The 22,815-nt window shown below is 49.7% G+C and overlaps 1 long non-coding RNA gene across 3 annotated transcripts in view; it reads left to right on the forward strand.

Moving 5' to 3' along the window:
• The window catches only part of LOC134138258 (uncharacterized), a 34,511-nt gene extending 12,480 nt beyond the window's left edge, over positions 1–22,031 (forward strand). For 2 of the 3 annotated variants that reach the window (XR_009957847.1, XR_009957848.1), the window contains one exon: positions 21,566–22,031. This is a non-coding gene — a long non-coding RNA (uncharacterized LOC134138258). Of the gene's footprint in view, positions 1–14,307; positions 14,370–15,013; positions 15,109–21,565 lie in introns of all 3 variants that reach the window. The other variant, XR_009957849.1, reaches the window with a different exon arrangement.
• Positions 22,032–22,815: the final 784 nt, after the last annotated feature.

Raw genomic sequence — 22,815 nt, forward strand, 5'->3', positions numbered from 1 at the left:
TGAGGTCCCTACAGTCAAAGGGAAGACTCACAACTAGGCTGGCTGTTTTTCCACAAAGATTTGCCATTCCTCTTAGGCCAATAAAATGACCTCACGGCAGAACATGAGAAAGTTTTCACATAACAAAGAGATTTTTAACTGGATTTTCAATAATCATCTGGCTGGTTTCATTCCACAGAGTCCCTCTTTGGTTCTGGGGGGTTTGTATGAAGGTCTTAGGAAGGGGGATTAGTTGGGCAGGTTACATGTTTCTGCCTCCATGCTGGTATCCTCCCCCCAGTGCAGGTTATCTCCCCCCATCTCGGGTGCAAGGGCAATACAGAAAACTCTAGAGTCAGGCTGGGAAATTCAGAGATTTCCTGAGTCTGACAGCTCTCCACCCACATAAACCTCTGTTCCATTCCACCCATGAAAAAGAGAAGCATGTGGCCCCAAACAAGAGAATTGTCTTGCTCAAGTGGAGACACACACAGACATGTGTGCATGTTTGATGTAGATGAAAGCAAGCCCAATTGCTCAGAACTAATAACAGAAAATACAGTCGAAACAACAGAGTCACCACAGTGATATCTTGTATCTGAGCTGGAGTCTTTTGCTTTGTGGTATTTAAAATAACGCTGCAAATTTATTATCTCTTCTCCTCCCCCTGCCCCAAACCCTTCTTTTTCAATAAGAAGTGCAGGCGGTGCAGCTTTTCTAGCTACACCCTACCATCAACTCCTCGATAGGCTCTAATCGAGGCTTCACCAAAGGCTAGGAAATGGTCCTACTTGTGCATGACCCAAGCTGCCTGGCGGTGTAGGCAGGATTTGTGGGGGCGATGTGGGATTTCCCATCATCAAGTGGTGCCTCCTTCCACACTGATGGGAAAACCCTTGCATTGCCCTTGGGGGCACTGGAGCTTGCAGAAGCGAGGACATCGCTGGTGATGAATGGAGGGAGACCAGGGTGTTGCTGCAGAAACACACACCTCTTGCTGTATTTTCAGCATGACTCTCACCCGGTGCCTGGCGCTCACCAGATACGTGGGCAGAAGCAGTCACCAACTAGCTGCTGTGAAGCTTTGGGAGGGTGGATTGCAACCAGTTTAGGAAACCCCTTTCAGAAGAAAGCAGCAAATACTAGGGAAGGATAGCCCCTGCTTTCCAGCTGGCTGCTCACCTTGGAAAGGGAGTGTGCTGCAGCAGCTGGTGCTGATGTTGGTGGGATAGCTTACTTTTCTTCTTACATATCTCATTTTCCACCTGAAATGTTGTGACTGGGCTGGTAGTGTGGATGAGCAGAGTCTCATGGGCAAAGCATGGACTGAGGTGGGGACTGCTACAGCTCCCCTAAATCCCACAGCAGTGCTGTGCCAGCAGCTGGCACGGCATGCAGAGCCAAAAACCCTGATCTTGTCCTGCCCAACCCTTGGTCATATGCTGCTGTTTCTGGCATCTTCAGCTGCCTTTACCCCTGCACCAGGGATGCTCTGCAAACACATTCCGGCTCATTGCAGAACTGAAGCTGTGTGTTAAATACTGTGTGTTCTCAGCAGTGAGAGAGCACTAAACCCTTACATTTATGCCTTCTTCTTGAAAAGAAGAAATAAACTCCTGGGCAAAAGCTCCATAGGCATCACAGCCTTTGCTTCAGTCAGGCCAGATTTCACCCTGGTCTTTTAATAAAGGTGGTTTGCTGGACCAAGATGTCTGGGAGTGGTGATCCCAGGCAAGCGCATCGCTGAACCAAATTTTGGCAGGGAGATAGAGTGGTGCTGTGGTGGGCAAGGTGCTAAAATACAATTTGCTGGGAGCAAATATGCACAGCCCCAGACCAGGACTGCTTGCAGGACATCAGACAGGGGATACGGCTCTCAAAACCACCTTGCCCAGCTTGCCTCATTCAGCTTTCTCCCATCCACAGAGCTGGAGCTCTCGTGGTTATCTCGGAATACCTTCCTTGTGAAAAAAAAAAAATAATAATAAAGGTCTCTAGCAATGGTAACAGCACAATGCTGGAGATCAGTCTTGCAAATGGAGCAGGATGTGTCCTAAATTATTGTTACGGATCTCCAAACAGACCATCTCTGGCAGTAAACCTGGGGCAACTGCACCCAAATCAGCTCATCCCTTCCCTGCCGTTCTCAGGCTGAGGCCCAAATAAGACTGGGTGGCAAAGGAAAGAATTCGTACAACCATGTTTGTCGCGCGTCGAAACTGAAACCAGTGCTCTGTAGGTGGGGATTTATCTCCTAACGTCAAAACCGAGCTCCAGCCAGGCCCCCCACCAACGCAGCAGCTTCACCCGCTGCCCACAAACCAGCTGGGCGGCAGGAGCCCGCCGAGCACGAAACCAGGGCGCCTACGGCCCCGGTGGTCGAGCCCAAGCTGCCTTCTTGCCTCCCATCTTCTTTCTTTATGAATAACCCAGCCGGTTTCATACACGAACTTGCCCCCGGTGCATGGGATGGGTGTGCAAATTCAAAAACAAGGAGAAATCATTTCTGAAGTGATTCACTGCTGATGAATTGTAACCCCAGTCCAGCCCTCTGTATTTTTGCTCTCTCTCTCTCTTTTTTTTTTTTTTAATGGGCTAGATGATTTTTTCTCTTTCTTTACCATCCCCTCTGTGAGAACGAACACCCCTCTCGGTTTGAAGGGTGCTCACGGCGGAGCCACAGGGATCCCGGCCGTTCGACGGCACCCGCCGAGCTCCCCATCCCGCGGTGCAACGCCGTGGTCTTCGTGCCACGCAGGGGGAGCAACGCAGCCCCTCTCCACTCGGTAATTTCATTCACTGGTTTCACTGGTGGGAAAGAAAAAGAAAGAAAAATAAATGCAACGGGATTTCTGCAAAACTTCAGGCTCTTTGTGCATGGAGGCTTAAGCTGGATGGTCTCCCTGTGGGCCCTCTGTCCATGGGGAATCGAGCTAGAAAAGTCACCTATGTGTATAAGAGCACATCAGATGTTTGTCCTTACTTCATATATTAACAGCTGGCTCTGTTTTCATTTATAAGGGGATGAAGTTTAAGGCAGTTTTTCAGTGGCTTGCGGCATTTCAGACTTTAGGGATGCCACGAAACTATGTGGACAGATCTCCTGTTAGTATTTCCCAGTTGGGATAAAAGCCCCACATGAAGACAGTCTCCTCTGTTACTCCCTAGGCTCTTGAATTTAATTGCAAAAGCTGGTACAGAATATTGTTTAATGTTAAAATAGGGCATATCTTCTCACTGATCTCGTTGCACTTCTCTGAGCAATTACGAAATATTTTTTTTTTCTAACCACAAAGGCAGTCCTAATATCTAAATTTTCAAAAATCAGCTCTGTTAACCACATATGTGTCAGATTTCATGATCTGACATCTAGAAACATCAATAATTTCATCCCTACTCAGAGTATTTATTTTTATATGTCATAAAAATTCACATTCGTAATAATTACATTCATTGCTGCTGATGATGGGAAAATGAGGTTTACTACGGTCTCCTGCTGAGCATCTCAGAAATTTGGTGCCTGTTGCTAGAAGAATTAGCAGATCCGTTAGAAAACAGGCAACCGCTGAATGTTTCATTGTTTTAGCTGCCAGTTCGCACAGGGTAACAAGCTGTACCGCCTTGCTCAAGAAAGAATATTCATCCAAACAAAATTAAACTCTTTAAATACGCGTCACGCTATCACAGTAGAGCAATAATTTCTTTTCAGAGCTCCGCTGGGGACTTTTCAGAGGCTCTTTGCGAAGGAAAGCCCAAGTAAAAATACCCAGTTCTCTTTTTGCGTCTCGCTCTGATCAGAGCTTCAGGCAGCAAGAAAAAATGAACTTTCACATGCTGCCTGCACAGCGTTCGCTCACTCGTGTGCTCGCCCCACATTAAAAGGAATTCCCAAGGCGCGACAGTAAAGTCAATTGCACCTCTCTGCAAAACCCAGATATCACTTTTGTTACTTTCATTATCACTGGCAAAATAAAGCAGCGCTCGCCGCGCACATGATTCAGCAAAGCCCTTCCCGGTGCCGCTCCTTGCGCCGCGGCAGGGCGGCAGCCGGCAGAGCTGCTCTCAGTCCCGGGAGCGGCGGCGGTGGCGGCGGCGCCCCGCGACTCGGCTGCCTCCTGCCTCCGCCGCGCGAGGGTCGCTGCCCTGCCGTGCCCCGGCGCGCGCTGCGAAATCACTCCGAAAACGTCCCACCATGCCAGACCAGTCCCTCCACTCTGAGACACACACACACACATATATGTATATATATATTTTAATTATGAGGCTATGCTATGGAATCTGCCTTGGATGCATTTTTCTTTTTCTTTTCCCTTTTTTTTTTTTTTTTTGCTGGAACACCTCATTTGTACCAAACTCTGGCAGGGTTTGCTTTTTCCATTCGTTTCGCTCACACATTTTAACAAGCACTTTTTCTCCTGATGAGAGTCTTGAAATAAGGGGTTTCAGACAGAATTTTAATTTTGCTCAGAAAAAGAATGTGTAACAGCAGTTTAGACTCGAGGAAGTTTCCACCATTCCCTTTTTAGAGTTGTGCTTAGTTGTTTGCAGTGTTGTTTGCAATCTCCAATCTGATCAAATAATTTTATTAATTAAAACAAGCAAGAATTTTTCAGCACCAAAGGTGGTTTATGTCCTCAGGGAGGACTAAGAGATGTGGAATGTGCAAATTAAGCCACATTTAGCCATTTTGACAATGGAGCAGGCTCTTATTTCGAGATCGATGAAACACTTTACTCTTCTAGTCTCTGAACACACGCATTTTCAAAAAGAACAGTGAATTCAGGACTTTTCATGGCGGAAGTCTGACCTAAAATGCAAGTGTAGGTGCAGTCCTGCTTGGGGAACCGTTGTCGCTGCTTCCTGAACCTTGAAAACGATGTTGCACTGCAAATGCCCCTGGCCAAAGCATGAAGAGTGTTTCAGCTGCTGGGACAGAAGCAACTTGTGCAAGGAGTTCGCTTGGTCGTGTTTCCTGCAGGGGTATTTGAGGGGGGGAGTGGGGAGGGTTTCGCGCTTCAGTTTGCTCGCTCTGCTTTCTTTCTGTTTGCTTCTTTCCTTGCAAAGGCGAGGGCTCCGGGCTTCGCCTCTTGGGCCGGGTTTACAGTGCAAAAACTCCTGCTCCTCGGCTGTGTAACAGCAGCCACCCCCGCGGGCGCTGCCGTCCCCACCATCGGCACCCACTTTCCCCACCGATGCCAAAAAAGCCCTCTGTGCACTAAATTGGTTGGGTTGTTATTTTGCCTTTTTTTTTTTTTTTTTTTCAATTTTCTTTCTTCCAGCACTTTCTCTGCGAGCGCGAGCAGCTCGCTCCGAGTTATTAGCAACAGTTGCTGCCTGAGGTCTGTAGGGGGTGTTATTAATAAGGAAATAGCTGCTGAGCCGCGTCTCGGATCTGGCCGGCTGTCGGAGCCGGCGGGACGGCTCGCGGCGGTGGCTCCGTGCAGCGGGAACACCAGTGGGGTTTGGGTGCCGGGTCCCATGGGATTTGGCTTTCTCTTCCATGCAAAAACTCGTGCTGCGGCCCGGGGATGCCTGGAAACACATTGCTGGGCTGCATCAACGTTTCACCGTCGTGGGCTGCTGCTGCTTAGGCAACAAACCCGGGAATTTTGAAGCGGCGAAAAGCCGCAGCAGCCCGTGCGGTGCCCGGCCCCGCGCGCTGCAATCCCTGCAAGCTCTCGGCGCGGCGCTCGGCCAGACCGTCGCGGCCAAAACCCTCCCCGCCGGGCCAGGCTCGGCCGCCCGCCGCGGGGCCCGAAGGGCGTAGCAGCTCCTCCGGCGGCAGGCTTGCCCAGGGCGGCCGAGCCGAAGGCGCTTCAAAAATTTTGTGCCAAAATATTGGGGGGGGGGGGGGGGGGGGCAGGCGGCTGCGCCGGCTCGCCGTCGTCCTTCGGTGAGTCACCGCGGCAGGCGGGCGGTTAGAGAGCTCCCCGGCTCGGCTCGCTGTTCATCGGGAGCATTTTCACTGATTCTCACTCTTACTCATTAGAAAATACACCGCTCACCCACAGATGCCCAAGCTTTGAGCTCAAAATTTCTTCCGAGAGGCTTTTTTTTTTTTTTCTCTCTCTCTTTGCACGGGCTTTCTTCTCGCGCGGCTGCTGCAGCCGAGTCCTGCTTGGCTCGAGAAAGGTTTTTCTGTTTGTCCAGGGCACCGGCGGCGCCAGAAACACGAGCGGACTGTGAGCAGCGGCTTGGACCACGGGAATCGTCATTTTTTGCTGAGATTTTGTTCTAAAGGGGTTGCAGCTTCTGGTGCTGGTGGTGGGCAGGGGTCGCAGCCCCTCTGCCAGGAATCCCGGCTGCGGCTCGGTTATTCTGCACAGCTTCGACCCTCCGATCGCAGCTGAGGGCGATTTTTATTTTGTGATTAGTCAAACCTGCCATTAGGTGAGCTAGAAGAGAACTGCAGTGATGCTGGTACAGAAACGAAAGCTGTTTAGAGGTCTGTCCTCCTCAGGCACCTTTCCCACTTTGATGCATTCGCCTGACCCTACCCCGAGTTAAGAGCAATAGAGCCGCTGTCAGTTCTTGGGATGATTAATGACTGGCAAACTTTAATCCATCTGTTTCTGAAATGCGGCGGGGTGCGAGGTGAGTCATGTCCGCAATGTTTTCTTGCTGCTGCTGCCGAGCGCACCACGTCCACAATAATTTGCTTTTCACGTGCTGGAGCGTTAACGGACTCCGCAGAGACTTTTCTAAGAGGGGCGAGTATGTTGAGATATTGAGTCAGTTAGCGTGAATCACCCCTTCGTCCGGACGACGTCAGCTGCACCCAGGTGTTGGCACGGTGCGTCCGGCGTGCGGGGATATCTGCACGCTCGGTTGCTGAAATGCCGGGATGTGGAGCTGGCGCTTTTGAAAATCTGCTGGGAGCTGAGAGATAACAAGATTTAGCACAATCTTGCAGGTACAGATATTAGCAAGTTCAAAGCAAGAGTTTCCAAACAAACATTTCTCTAGCTACTATTTCTCTTCTAGATTCCCGTCACTCAGGAGTTTCTCATGTTTTTAAAGAATATCCAAATACTTTGCTTTCTCATTTAAGGGGCTGGAGCAAATCCAAAGCGAACGTTACTAACCCCGAGATAAATAATCTGTGTTGCATGACGGACAACAGCTTTTTATTTTTTCCCGATTAAGAAGTCCTCCTTTCTCAGCTGCAAAGCAATAGCGCCCGTGCGATCAAAGCCGCTCGTGAGAGCTTCACTTGCCTCCGTCTCGGGCCGCGGGAGCACGGCCTCGGGGTCCTCCAGCAGCAGGCGAGACGAGACACCTCATGGGAGGACGTGGCCCTCTCCCAGAGCAGCCCCCGGGATGGCTCGGGGGTCTCCGGCGTTTGCGTCCTCCCCGCCGCCGCGGTGGGCGTTTGCAGCCCAGGGCCCTCTACGCCGGGTGTCCGCCGCCCCGCCGAGCGCGGGCTCTCCCGGGGCCGAGAAGACGCCTCCAGAAAGCGGTTGAACCCGCATCTCGCAGCTGCCGACTGCAGGACGGGTTGCACCAGCCCCCAGAGGTGTGAACTTTTCCACTGACTCTAGCGGTAACTTTGACAACTCGTTCTTGCCTGGCTTCTCGAGGAGCTAAAATTAGGCGAGGGAAGTTTCTGCTAAGTCACGGCCTTTTTCAGGCTCTGCCCCCCACCCAGCAGGCGTTCCTCTGCTGGCAGAGCACCTCGAGGGCTCCTTGGGGCCCGCCACAGGGGCAGAAACGGGGTGCAAGCACTCGATGTAGGGCCCGCGTGGGGCAGGCTGCGGCGCACGCCGGGCCAGAGCCAGCCCTGCAGCGAGAGCATCTCTTGCTGCCTCGGCCTCCAGAAACCACTGCTCCTCTCTTACCTTCTTTTCCGGGAATTGGCTACACCTCTGTTCTCACCATCCTTCTGCAAAGCAGAGAACTAGGCACTTGCAAACAAAGAAAAACATCCTGACCCTGTATTTACATTACAGTATGATTAGCCCAGCAGTTATTAGCAACCATCCCGTAAGAAACCATCCTGCGGGGGCCACAGACAGAAATCAGGAAGAAAAACAATCTTGTTTCATGCTTTCAAGTCAATTCTGAGAAGAATGCAGACTGAGAAATGTCCTGATTTGGCGTACAGGAGAGGATGAGGGTGCTGCAGCATGCTCAGATCCTCTGGGGTTGTTTAGTTGATGGATACGTTTCCAGGAGCGGGGCTTTTCCCTTGACAGTGAATATTGTTTATTCCATAGCAGTAGCATATAAAAGTGACCCCAAGGGTAAGCATAGCTGTTCAAAAAGGGGAAAACCCCTACCTGACATGCACCGATCATAACAGTGCTTAAAGAGTAGATTTAGCAAAGCATCATGTGTCAGTGCAGAGCAGCAGTCAAAAATGCAACTCAAGTAGCTTTTTTTTTTTTTTTTTTTTTGCATTAAAAAAAAACAACTGCAAAATGTCTTTTTCTGGTAGTGACATTTACAGGGGTGATCTCAACCATTTCGAACCTACTACAGGACATGCTGAAGGCCAGAGAGGCTTCAGGCTGCAGATGGGCAATGTTCCTGTGCAGGAATCAGAGCTCCCCTCTGGGTGCTCGAATAAGGCTCCTGAGGATCTTGGCCCCCACAATTATTTATTGCTCGTTCCATTGATGCTCTGGACTTCTTGCTCAGGCTTGAGGCTTGCATGAGCAAGGGTGCATAGGGAAAAATAATCTCTGTGACCTTTGGGAGTAAACTGCGTGTGGACGCTCTTCCTCAGAAACGAAGCACCTGATTAAACGTTGCTCATTTGCAAAGCCAAAAAAAATTAAGCGAAGGCTTCCTCCATCCCGACTGCACCCGCTGCCAACACAGAGAAATTGGCTCACTTTTAATCCCCATTTTGGCTAACTGGGGATGGGCTGGGGGTGGATCTCCCCAAGGGCTACGCGCTCTTGAAGCAGCTCGCCTTGCACGGGGACGCTCCGGCCATGCCGTCCAGCTGGGAGCCCCGGTGGGAAGGGCGGACGGGGTGGCCACAGAGGCACCGCGTCCCCCGGGGCTTTTCTGGGAAAGGCCCCCCAGCCCCAGAAGCTTTGCTCTCCTGGGGAGAAAATGCACTGAGGCGATGTCCTTCATGGTGCTTGGAGGGGTGATTAATCGGCACGGGGAGACGCGGCAGCGCGGGGTTTCTCGGCGTGAGGCTGGCGTTGAGGAGAGGCAAAGCAGGGTATTTCTGTGCCTTGTCCAGGCTACGCACCGGGGAGAGGTCAACACCCTGCTCTGGTTTTTGTACTGGAGCTGGTTTTGCTTGTATGGGAGCAAAAGTACCAGGAGATAAAATGGAGCCCAAGTGAAGCGGGCTGGCAGTCCCATTGGGCTGGCCCTCGTGGTTCCCTTTCATTTTGGAGTTGGCTTCCCTTTTTTCTTCTTCTACTCTTGTCCTGCTTATTGCTCTTTGCCATCTCCATTGCTTCTTCTGCACAGGTTTGGCCACTGGCAGGTCTCTTCGTTTTGCTCCTGAGGGATTAACCCTGGGCCAAACCCATCCCACAGCACAAAACCAGCCTGGTGGCTTGCAGCGCATTTGCACGGCCCCCGTTACCGCCGTGGCTGTGAGCCGTAAAACAAATGCGAGATACGCAGTCTGATTGCCCTCCTGAATTGCCCTCTCGCGTGCCTTAACCTCGGGACACAGCCCCAGGCTGCTGCCGTGAGTTTTTTTGTCCCCTGCCCCGGTTTTGTGCTGGGATGGATGGAGCAAGGAGCATCGCGTCCGAGACACGCGTGGCAGCGCGGGGCCAGGCAGGGACGGCGCCTTCGGGTGCCTCTTGGCAGGTTTGGGCTCTTGGTGGAGACTCGCGAATCACAAGGCTAGCGGGGGTTATTTCCACGGCATAACCGAAAATAAGGAAAAATGTCCTCGTGTGCCGCCGCCGGCGTCATCCCCTGCAGCTCCCAGGGGAAAACGGGCACGGAGGGAGCGCCAGCGCCCTCGTTCTCTGCAGCAACCAGATCCCCTTGCAAGCCTCTGCCTGGCTTTTCGGGGACAGTACTTGAGGAAACAAATGCAGCTTCCTTATCTCCGGGTCGTGCCTGCCCTGGAGTTAATTCCTTGTTCCTCATTGTATGCAGGATTCTCCCGACTGTCCCTGTTTGCCCAAAACTCGTGTGCGCGCAGCGATGCAGAGCGATAGCCAGAAGGCTTTCTAAATTTAAGCCTGGCCTGATAAAAAGCTTTTTCAGTGGCGTCCCATGTGGAGATAAGTGTAGGTAACACGTGAAGCCGACACGCTTGGTAAACCTTTTTAAATGTCAGCTACCTCACAAACACCGTAAATGCCTCCTCTCATAATAACCAAACGTTTTTAAAATATTTTTTTTTTATGTAAATACCTTTCGCAAAACCACAAGATGTTTCTCAGTTTTGTTTTCAGCTAGCTTTGATGAAAAGATTGGCACCTTGCATCTAAGCCCACAGTCCCACACTGAGCTCGGCGACGTGCTCCGGGGTGCGGGCAGCGCCGAGGGGCGGCACATGCCGAAGGGGAACGTTTCACAAAACGCTCCGTGCCGTCCGGCGCCGAGCGCGGGCCCCCGTGCGCGCGGGCTGCCGAGCTGCGCGCCCCCCGCCGCGCTCGCAGCCCCTTCGCTCGCGGCGGGCACGGGGAGCCGCGCTTGCCTCTTCCCCAGGCGTACGGGCTCTCCAGCACGCTTCAGCAGCAGATAGCCCCAGATCCTTGTTAGTTTTTTCGAATTAATTTTCATAGAAGCCATCGCTAAACCCGTGTGAAACTCATGGGATGATTTTCCAGGTGGGTTTCATTTTCAAGTCAGCTGTTACCTTTTACTGCGGTACAGTCAAATTAATCAAATGGCAAATTTGCTGATACAAGGCAATCAGCATAATTATCTCTCTAATTCTCAAAGTCGTTGAACAAACCAATAGGCTTAAAAAAGTATGAAAGAGCAAAAACAGATCAATCACGGTGCAGGCTCGCTCTTCCCTTTGTAGTTCTTCTTTAATCTGAATGCCCAAATGCCGTTTAAACAGCAGCAAAATTATGCACATTGCAAATGTGAAGTCTCCAGCTTCCTGTTGCCTCGAAATAGCTCTAAATTAGTGTCTAAAAGTGTCCAATATTCTGGCTTCTTCAAATGTGGTGAAGTGTGTAGTAAAAGCGTCATGTGTAGCCCACTTTCAGGGGTGTCTTTTGTGTTTCACTCTTTCCACATGAGTCAAACAAAAATGATTCTTCTAAATCTTGCGAGTGGGGTTAATCGTCGGCGGCAGTGAGTGGCAAATATTAGTACAACTGATAGTGTGTTTAATCATGCATCAGAGAAATGGATGAGTCAAAATTTGAATTTATCGAACCCTACCTTTTTCGGCGGCGTTTTGCCTCTGTTCTTAAAATAAGCACGTGTGGGGCAGTTTTACTTGCACAGCAGCCGGCTGCTTAGGGCTGGGAGAACTAAAACAGTTAAAGTGGAAATTAACCTTGAGCTTAAAATTCAGCCTTTTGCCTTCGATATTTAAATAGTCCTGCTTGATGAGTTATTCTTTGCTTGATTTTTTTACTGGAGCTATTTTAAAGCAGCAGGCTGGCATGCTGGCTCCCTGCTGTTCTGGCAGCAAATGCCTTAAAAACAGAATAGAAAACACACAGGATGGTTTTATCACATAGTTAAAAATGGAGGTGATTTTTTCCTGTGTTTTTGGTCATCTTTTATTGGCGATAAATAGAGGAAGAATAAGTTTCAAATTCGGTATGTTTTGTTTTGTCACAGGAAGTGGAGATAGCATTGGAAGAACCGTGGTATCTTTTCTTTTTCAAAATTTCAGACTGAAAAAAAATAATAAACCCCCCCCCCCCCCCCCCGAGATATCTCTCTCTCTCTGTCTTCTCCTGCAGTAAATATAGATTTCAGGGAAGACAAAAAGCACAAGGCAGCAGGGAGCCTTTTCGCCCTCGGGGTTTTCAAGGGGAAAGAAAGGGACGGAGGGAGGGTGTTAATTTTTAGCTGCCAAGCGCCGGGGCCAGGAGCGGGTCCTTCCCCCCGGCGCCCCGCGTTGGGCTCTCGCCCCTCACATCCCCGGCGCCGCGGCGGGTTTGGTGCCGCCGGGTTTTTTTGGAAACCGTTTCAGCAAGGCTTTGGGTTTGCCTCTGCCGGCGACCTTACGGTCAGGAAAGGGAGCCGGGTTTCAGAATGTGTCATTCCTCCTCGATTCAGGCTGCGCCGCGGCGCTCGTGTGGGAGCCGACCTGCCGCCGTCGCAGAGACGGGGGCTCGGCGGGAATCGGACTTTTCATACTTCCCTCTCTGGCGGCAGGAGGCTTTATTTTATTTATTTTTATTTTTTAAAATTATTATTATCGTTTTCCCCCTCTCTCCTGGGCACAAAGCGTTGTGAATTCTGGAAGGAAAAGAGAAAAACAAAAAAGGAAAAAGAAAGAAAAAGAAAAAAAAGCTGTTTTGTTTCAGTTTGGCTGCGTGTGAAAAGCCAGCAGAAGGCAGGATTAATCGGCCACTTTGTGGGGGCTCACACTAAATCAAGCCGGTTTCTGCGTTTCGCCCGTCTCTCATTTGAATCGCTTTCATTTCATTTTTAAATGCCTCGAATCTGTGGTATTAATTTGCTCTTTGGTTTCGATATTAATATCGAACACGGGCTAGATTGGTGGCGCCTGTTTTCGGTGGTAAATAACCGCTCGAGTGATCGAATCCACGTGGCGTTTCGTAAAATGAGGGCTCGCTGCCCTGGCCCTGGCGCCGCGGCAGCGCAGGTGAGCAGCGGGCAGCGCGCGCGGGCTTCGGCGCCTGGCAGTGCCGCGCCGGCGCGTCTGGCACGGCCGGGAAGGCAGCTACAATTTGAAATAAAATGAATGTGCCAAGGAAAGGCAGCGCCGTGTGCTGGGCTTGAAGAATTACCTGGAGTTAGCTTAGCACTGGCTTGCAGCTGCCTCGGGAGTATTTTTCTTTTTCTTTTCTTTTTTTTTTAAAAAAAGAAAAGTTTTTCTCTTTTTTTTTTTTTTAAAAAAAAACTTCAGCAGAATGACTATTTTTGAACGAAAATTTGCTCTTTTTTTTCCCTCATTGTGCTGTGGCTTTTGTTTCACTGTATTTGCCACCGTACTGTAGCTGAAAGGTTGCAAACAGTTTTGGGAACAAGATGTCTGCCTAAAGCATGACAGAACTGGCCACAAATTGCAGATGCTGCTGATAACAAAAGCCAACAACATAAAAATATGTAGAAAAACAACACGTTAAAGGCTGCAAGACCACTGAGGCTCTTTCTTGTGTGTTTTCAACCGGCTTCGGTAACGATGGAAGTCAAAACCCACGGAAGGAAAATGCCTTTTTTTTCTCTCTCTCTCTCTTTTTTCTTTCTTTCTTCTCGCGGCGCGGGGCGCTCGGGGGCCGAGGGGGCTCGGGGCGGCGGCGGCAGCGCGGGGCGAGGCGAGGCCGCGGCGGGGAGGGCGCCGGCCGCGGCGCGCGGCGCGCCCGGCCCTCGCTCGGCAGCCCGGCGGCTCGGAGGGGGCGAACGGCGCCGCGGCGCGCGCGGGGCTTACGGCTTGCTCTGTTTCAATAAATCAGAGACTCCGGGCAGCTTCGCGTTTGTGCTCCACTTATTTAATCTTTGTTTTTATAAATAAATACAAATAACTCAAACTGAAACTTGATGGCTTTGGCGATAATAGAAGAGCAGCCCAGGGGAAATTTTCTTCACTAACATGTTCTTTCTCAGCCCACACTCGAGTTTCGGTAGGAAAACTGCTTAACCTTTTCGGCGGCGGCAGCAAATACCTTTTGAAGTCCCGCGGCGCTCGGATTCGGGGCTCGCGACTCAGCCGGGGCGGCGCAGCGCCCGGCCCTGCCCCGGGGCGCAGCTGCCGGCGGGTGCTCGGCGCTGCTCCCCGGAGGTGCCGCTCGTCCCCCCGAAATGCCCGCGGACAGCGGGGCCGCCCCGGCGACGCTTCCCGCCAGAAATCGGGGCGAGGTTTCTCCGTGCGTACGGTCCTACGGCGTTTCGCTTTCTTGCTTTTATTTTTTTCCCCCCCTCCCCCCCTTTATTTATTTATTTATTTATTTTGCGATCTCCCCTTTCCTCGCTGGCGGAGGAGGCCGACGGCTTCGGGCTTTCGGGGCGCCCGTGCCAGCCCGGCGCTCTGCAAATCAAAAGGAAGAGCGAACCCGCTGCTCCCCGGAGGAGCGCCTGCGCGGCCGAGGAGCGCGCGGGGCCCTGCTTCCCGAGCGGCTTCTCCCCCTTTTCCGTGCCGGCTTCTAACTACAGCTTCTGGCCAAAGGGAAGAACATAAAAAAAAAATGAGATTTTTTTTTAAAAAAAACCCAGCTTTTTCTGTTGTTGTTGTTGCAGGGGAGACAGCTCTTCTTACAGCACACTAATTTTCAGTATTTGCAGCTCACTTCCTGTATGAGGTTAGTTTGTTTATCATAAAAACCTATTTTTAAACCCATTTCTGCCAATAAGTAATTTGAATGCTAATGTCAGTCGCCAATAACGTCCCCCCCCCGCGACTCGCGGGAGGGCCCTGCCGCCGCGCGGTCCGGAGCACCGTCTCGGGAGGCGCCGGGCGGCGCCGGGCGGGCGGCGGCGGGAGCTCGGCCTCCACCCCGCAGGGATGGGAGCTTAGATCAGGCCTGCGGTTTTCTCCCAGGCGTCCCCTCGCGTCCTTCGTGCCTTTCGAAGAGGTCCTGCCTGTGCCTCTTTCGGGGCGATCCCGCGAGGAAATCAATCACGTCGCCGCCTTCCGGCGGCTCGGGTGAGAGGCGAGCAGGACACACGGACAGCCGCGTTTGGTCTGGTGTCCCGTACGTAGGCTTTTTCCCTGGCTGTATCCCTCCTCTCTCCTTCAGGACCTAGGTAACTGGTGTTGACTTGAGCTGTGCCCATTAGAAACCAAGCTCCGCTCTCATGCTCAGCACGTCCCTCAGATTTGCCTTAGCCTCCTGCTTAGTCTTAACTTTCCAGACCTGTTTTTCATGGTGGTACGGGCAGACCGGTGTGTTGGTAACATGGAGGAGGTGGTCAGTATATTCTTTTATCTGTGCTTTTGTTTCAGAAACACTGTAAAGTGAAATGGGAGGTGACCTGAGGCAGTTGCTCAAACTAGCAGCAGGACCGTAAGCCCATATTGGACACCTGGGTTGGCTGGTGGTACGTTCAGATGGGGAACGTGGGCACCCCAGCACCCACGTGCTGGCTGCACTGGCTGCTTGCGGCACTGGAGATGGTTGCAGTGCTCCAGACACAGGTTACGCATCCTGGCTTGAGCGCTCTGGTCACGACCGTGCTTAGAGCTTGTACTAAAGCACATGAATTAATCCTGATTGTAGAAAAACATTGACTGCCATTGGGACATAGGTAACTTAAGTTATTTAAACACTTTCTGGAAAATGCTAAGGACTGTTGAACAATAATAGCCACTGTATTGTCATATGAAAGGAAGGATGCCATTTATTATTAGTAATAATGAATGTTTGTCCTATAACCTACGAAATAACTTGGGTCACCACTGTCTAGCAAGTAAAACATCTTGAAGGGAGCCTTCATTTGAAGGCTAACCTCCATGTTTAATTTTCTCCAAACTCTACTATAAATGGTCTCTGTGTGACAGGACACTGAGCTGCCGTGTCCATCCTTGCTGTGTGTCTTCTAAAGGCACCCAGACAAAGGGAGCCCTTATCTGTGGGCACTTGCAAAGTGTGCAAGGTATGGAACAGAAGAGAAACACTTTCCTGTGATAAAAGCAACAAAATAAACCCATCCCAAACTGAAACGCACACTGTCATCTTTGGTGACAAAACCTCTCTTTTTGGATACAAGTAATAAGAAGCAGAGGCGGGACACTGCCTAAGAGAACTGCAGCAAAGATATGTCAAAGAAAATGCCCTGTGCGCGTCTGCAAGAGCTGGTGGCCTCCGTTTGCGTGGGTCATGGACTCTTCTTCCCAGATTAGGGGCCAGGAGAGGGCCTTCTCCAAAAATTGCAGTTTAAAGCTAAGTTTGGAGAAATCAGGTGTAACAGGGAGGTGAGAAATGGATTTTTACCCTGGAACACCAGCTTTTGTTGTTCATACTAATTATATCATTTTACAATCCCACTCTTCCCACCCAAGCCCGTGGAACATCACGCACCAAGCTCATGGCACAATTTACCAGGGTGTAAGTCGCTTTTACAGTGCACAACTATTACAAAAGCTTGGGCAAGCATGAAAACACAGAGTTGCTCACCTCCTTGCAACCAGTGTGCGAAGGAGCCATGGGGGATGTAGCCCACTGCCCGGGAAGCCCAGCTTGCTGGGACCTCAGCACACTGGTGGCAAGAGGCACTTTCCTTTGTGCTGCCTGCGAATCTGGGCCACGGTGCAGGAAGTAGCAATGGGCAAGTGCACATCTGCACAGCTCCTGCTGATATTTGCAGATCACTGTAGAAATAGTTCCCATTTTGCTGGAGTATATGCTGGGCTGGGGGAATGCTTCCAGGTGCTGCTTTCTAAAGACCCAAGTCACTGCACAAGGCAAATTCTCAGTTAGCTGAAAGGAGCAAGGTGTCACCCAAATCCTAAGGGCTGAGGTAGGCCTGAGCTTACTTAACAGTCTTGTTAATGTTGAAGAACAGTTTGTGCTGACCTTAAAAAGGCCCCGAACTCTGCACCCCACGTCACCTACTAGTAAGAGTATTGCCATTTCCAGTTCGAGGGAAGTGCATCCTCTGCGAAGTCTAGGGATGTTCACACGGTGTATATCCTAGGGAGGTGTACATTAGAGGTATATTATAGTAGTGACAAAGTTTAAGTGTATGGGGTGAAGGCTTCCATGGTGGGCACCTGCTGCCGGCTGGATATTTTTTAATTGAAAAAACAAGCAAAAGCTCAAACCATCTTCCATTTTGAGGAACAAGGTTACATAAAAATACATTACTCTGTTTGCATTTTTGCAGCAGTCTTCTTGCTGAGACACTCCAATATCCTCATGCTTTGCAGCAGAGGCAGATAGCTCCAGTGGGAGCTGGTGAAAGGGAGAAAGCCCAGGTGTGCTGAGGCTGAGGTGCTCGGCACCACTTCCTTCAGCTTGACCAGACTGGCTTTGCAATTCCATAATATTGTTTTTAACACAGGCATCAGCAAGTTGAGTTTAACAGTAAATCAAATGTGGCAGGGAAAAGTTTTGCTGGGAGCCAGAAATGGTTTGTTACACCAGAAGCAAAGCAAGTTTATGGCAGAGATAAAAACCCCTTCCAAGTGGCTGCTCATCACTACACGCAATAACCATTTTGTTGCAGAGATCATGTAGGAATATAAGGAAGAGGCTGGAAATGTGTCTTTAATTGCATTTTCCCTTCATTTTGGTCCCCAAGTGTATGAAGGCACTTCATGGCATTCCTTGTGCAACCTTTCTCCAGGTTAAGCACACCACCACTTTAGACATGCAAATTAGAGCCAATTAGAGTAGAATTTGTTTGCCCTGGTACTGAAATGGGCAGCAGAGTTCACATTCTGTGAAACTGAGTATTTAGCTGCTCTGCATGTCTCCAGTTTAGGGAATTAAAATCACACCTTTAAAAAAAACACAAACTTTTTCCCCCTAATTAAAATCCCGGATGATTATGCCTTTGTTGAAAATTGTTCATTCAGTGCATGAAGTGCATAATCACACCAAGAAGCAACATACGCTTTAATTAACTCCAACCCACAAAGCAGGGAAATGAAGGTTCCCAGCATGCACTCTGAATGATATTAAAATATGCATCTGTCAAAAGACTGGCCAGGAAAAATTCTTCAAATTGTAGTAGAAAAGTCCCTTCTTCCTTCCACTGCTGAGCATTAAACATCTCAGCAGCTCCATTTATTCTTCTTCATTGTCAAAGTCATAATTATGTTTCCTGTTTATCTGAAGATGTCAATGGTGATTTATGGGATAAAATCCAGATGCATATTCATTCTCCATAAGGATCTTCCTTCAGCGTACTGTGGGCTTATGGTGATGCCTGCAATGTCCGTCCATGATGTCTCCAACATTGCAAGCCAAGAACTGGCTGGTAATGCCTTGACCATCCCCAGCACACCTAGCAGCATTTTGGACACGACTCTCAGAGGAGCCTTACCAGAGGGTTAATATTAGGCAGTGCCCAGGTGTGAGTCAGGCAGGACTGGAGGCAGGGCTAGCAGAAATGCCCATGGCAAAGGTTGCCTGATGAGGGCCATTCAAGACCCAGGTTCATAACAAGTTCTAAGCATTTAGGGCAAATTCTTTGCAAGACAAATTTGCCCTTGAATCACAGAATCATAGAATGGTTGAGGTTGGAAGGGATCTCTGGAGATCATCTAGTCCAGCCCCCTGCTCAAATCGTGCCCCAAGGGGGAGAAGAAAGGCAAAGTTTGCTGGCTTGGAGGGGAAAGGCAGCTGCACCCCTGGGAAGGAGACAACTGTGCACACTTCCTCCAACCCTAAATGTCACCATGCATCCCCTCCAGTACACACACCTAAATGTCACAACTAGAGTGTGACCAGTGAAGCGTTGCAACCAGGACAGTCTATGCAACTAGGAGGGACTGGTGCAGCAATCTGTTTCAAGATCCCAATGTCTTCTGCTGCAAAATCCTCTTTTCCTTACCGTAAACCTTTGCCTGTCTTTGGTGTTATTCAACTTGCAAATTTGTATGCCACAGCCATTTTATGTAGCCTTTGCTGCGGGGTAACTCTCATCCAGGATGAGCCGATCAGTGCTGCTTCCATGCCTGGTCTATGGCCATAAATAATCCCATCCAACTGCTTCCCAGACCCCACACTATGCGTCCGTTCATCCGCAGGCGCTCCTTGCAGTGGCATTGGTATGGCTCTTGCCCTACACACCAGAATGGGTTAGTGCCTCCTGAAATGTCCAGCCTCAACACAAGCATCGTGTAGCTATAAACAGACAATCAAAAGTTGCTCTGTTGCTGGGGCTTTTTTGCTCTCTGTTTCCTCAAAATTAACTTCTCAGAAAAGAGTTTCATGTAACCATGAACTGTTTACCAGGAAAGCAAAAACCCCAGAAAAACTAATAGTAAATAGTTTTATTGAAATTCAAACCCTCAACCTGAAACACTGGCTTTGAGAGTGCTGTGTTTGGAGAGAATTGATGCTCTTTTGAACCATTTTGCTGTATTCTGGTAGTTCCAAACTCTTAGCTATTGGAAAAATTATATTGTTTTGGCTTGCTTTTCCCCATGAGCCCTCAACCAGCTCACCCTCCTGATTAGATACATACAGAGCTGGAGTCTTTTCTAGTACTACTTGGCGAGTAGTGGTTAAAAGGGGTTTTAAACATGATTCCCACGTGACAACTGCATTCAGAAACACCACAGGCTGAATTGGGTTATAAATGTGATTTGTCCCATATTTAGGAAGAGGCTTGCTCCCTCCTTGGAGCTGTAACACAGATGAGACCTGCATTTCTTTCTCAAAGACCTTACTGAGATGCCCATTTCAAACCCCCTGGTGCCACGTTCTTAGAGGTTTGGTTTTGGAGCCTGTGTCTTTGCACAGGGAGCCTGTCTTGGCCAAGGACTTGGCGTTCACTTCAAAGGACAGCCCACAGATGCTCCCAGCTCTGTCCTGCTTGGCATTAGAGCATGTGAAGCAGAAGAGAAGCTCTGAAGCTTTCAGGAGCCCCGGGTCCTGGGCTGCTTTGTGACATTGTCCCTGCTTCTTGGCCAGGGAAATTCTTCCTGAGCTTGTGAAATTACTTTTTTTGACCCAAAACACGCTGAAGCAAAGCCTTCAGCATATACATTATAATGGCTGGCTGGAAAGGAGGGCTGCAGAGTCAAGCAGGTTTGGCAGGGGGCCACTCCTCTCTCCGTCTCCCTCGGCCAGTTTGGCTGCAATCTGCAAACAGAAGAACGAGCCTTCGCTTTGTGCTGGAGCAGATGTGTTAATGAGACGGTGCCATTTGTTAATAATAGCTTCTCAAAATGGCATTGTGCTACAGATCACTCTGGCCTCAAGTTTTATGATGCTGGGTGTGTGGCAGGGGAGCTCGCGTTCTTCTAAATCCTATTATGTGTGACCTGGAGGTGTTTGCTGATAAGTGTTGGCTTCCCAGCCAAGAGAGAGGCTTTTCTGCTTTGTCTGCCCTTGCTGTCTGGAACGGTGTTGTGTTGAAATGTGGGAGAGTGCTTTCCCCTCCATGGCTTGGCAACTGCTGGGCATCCTGCCTTTCCAATGCTACCAAGGAGCTGCAGTGGATAAGGCCTCACTGTCCCAAGGACAGGTAGGAAGGACTTGCCCACCAAGGACTAAAAATCGGTGGGATCAGTAAGGGATGCAATATGTTGATTCAGGATATGTTTGTCTACAATTACGACTGTAACCAGGAGAATTTAAGCAGAAGCTTAAGATTAAAATCGTGCTTCAATAGAATGGAGTGCTGGAAACAGAGTCTTAAGAAGAAAAACCAAGAGTCCTGTACTTTTGGGTTAAGATCGTCTTTGCAATGGGAAGCTCCCGCTACTCCTCCATGGGAAACCTATTCTGTCCTTGGCAAATAAGCAGTTGTAGAGCTGTGGCAAACAGCTGGGCTGCACCTCTGCACATCACCTGCAACTGTAATTTTAGTATCAAACTTCACTGCCATCAGCTTGCACAACACTGTGATCAGGACACAGCACTGATTAATGATGCAGATTTGCTAACTTCAGTATTCAACACTTCTTCCCTGGCTTTCTAACTGCCTAAGCAAATTTCCCCAGTAAATCTGCAAGGCAACAGAGGGTAATAAAATAAAAAGGATGTTGCAGATAAGCAATGTTGCCTCAGCAAACCAGGCTATTTAGCTGCAAGCCAAACAGACCCTTGCTTGACACTGAACTTTCTGTTTTGCCTCTCACCATGGCCTTTTGCAGCTAGTTCAGGTCTTGGAAGGGAGTGTGGTTAGCTGGGTAACCAGCCCTGTGCCGCTCACAGATGGAGTAAGGTCTGCCTCTGCTATTGGAAACTCCAGGGATCCTCCTCAGCCCAGCCCAGCCCATCAGGCTCACTCCAGTCCCTACCCCTGCATTCAAACCCTGGGAGCTTCTCTAATTTAGGGCTTCAGGGAAAACAGTGTCTTCCTAAGCCAGGTATGAGTGGGAAAGGGAGAGCTGAGGCTGATACTGGAGATACTGCGTGGCTTTGACATGCAGCAGCCGGGATCTCTGCAACAAGAGGGGAGATGCACAGATGCCACCAAGGACCTCTGGGAATGTTGTGGGTCCTTCCCCCAGCTTAAAGTCTGATCTGAATCCCCTCCTGCAACTAATATAGCAGCTGGGCTTTCAGCTGGCAGCCTGGCACCTTCACGGGTCTCTGCAGATGAGAGAGGCTCCCTTCTACCAGGATCTGTTATGCCAGGGCTGGTGCCCTTCTCCTCCACTGGCTGCAGCAAGCTGTCCAAAGATCTCTGCCAAACTCAAATCCTAAGGTGTCTCCTTCCTTCACAGCCTCCTTGGATGCTGCATCTCAGTTTCCTTTCTGACAGTTCATTTTACTCCTGCAGCCTGGCAGTCTCTTCCCCCACTCTCTCCTGTCTCTGATGCTTCTTGAAGTGTCTCTTTTGGATGTCTCCTGTTCTCCTCTCCCACTCTCTGTAGGAGCCCAGTGAGGATCTGTCTTGGCTTCTGCCTGTCTTTGGTCTGCCCAGGGCTGTTTCATCTGCATTACTGGGACCAGAAGCTCTGGGAAGATGAAGTGACAAACCCCATCTGTGGCTGAACCAGGACATGAGCACGAGTTCCCTTGCAGCTTTGTTGACTGCTGCAGCCATGTAGACACTCCTCGTCATACTTCTGCTGAGTCTGAAGAAAAAACGATCCTGTGAGACTGGATCCAGGGTGAGAAAAGGACTTTTTTACACCTTCTTGGAAGAGGCTTCTCCACACCTCCTCAGAGTTCCTTGTATTAGAAAACCATGCATGTTTCCTGTGTGATAGTACAGCAATTTGGAAGATCAAAGATTGGTAATTGTTGCAAGACAGAGTAACATAGCAGGATTTGGCTTATTTGTTTTTCTTCTTTGACAGTGATGATAAGCAACCAATAAAAATTAAACAATCAAAACTGTGGATACATTGTGTCTGAGTTCTCAGGGAATTAACATGTGTCAGGACAAGCACCCCACACACTCTCTGTATTTTTATCTCCCTGCCATCTAAGCCAATTCTGCTAATCTCCAACATATGTTGTAGTTGTGAGAAGCTCATCTACTGAACACCAAACTGAAATGGGAGGTATTAAAAAAGCCCTAAATTTTTATCAGCTATCACTGATGAAGCCAGCTCTTAAACATGATTTACAAAAGGTGGTTGCTATGTGGATCTGGTGATGTATGGTGTCTCCTTTGCCTTATGCCCCTGTGCACAAGGATCTCTGGTTGATTTTCATCTGGGACGTTACTGTTTCCCAGGAGCTTCAGCACACGTGTCATGGGGAGCGCAGAAAAATGCATTGGTCAGCAGTGAAGAAGTGAGGTCTCAAGGCCACTGTGGTCCAGGCTTTAAATTGATTTCTGGGATTTCCATCAGTTCATGCACAGAGAGCATTCAGCTTGAGTATGGGCAGTGATGGGAAGATATCTCCCAGGCTTGGAGGTGCAGGAATGCCGAACTCTGGCCCTTTGCACCAACACCAGCTCCTAACCTAACCCTGCTCTCCCCCTACCCAGAACTTTCTCCAGAGCATCTGGGGGCTTGAGATATTTCCATGGCTGGGCCAAGTCCAAAAGGTGAAACATTTTTCCCCGAAGTTTGCCCAAATCACTGTATGTGTTCTATGAGTGATTCAGGCATGAAAAACCGCTTTTCCCTGTAGGGTCATATCAAGCAGTTTATGCTCAGATAACTCA

This window comes from Rhea pennata, chromosome 3 (genome assembly GCF_028389875.1).
Source record: "Rhea pennata isolate bPtePen1 chromosome 3, bPtePen1.pri, whole genome shotgun sequence".
Taxonomy (NCBI): Eukaryota; Metazoa; Chordata; class Aves; order Rheiformes; family Rheidae; genus Rhea; species Rhea pennata.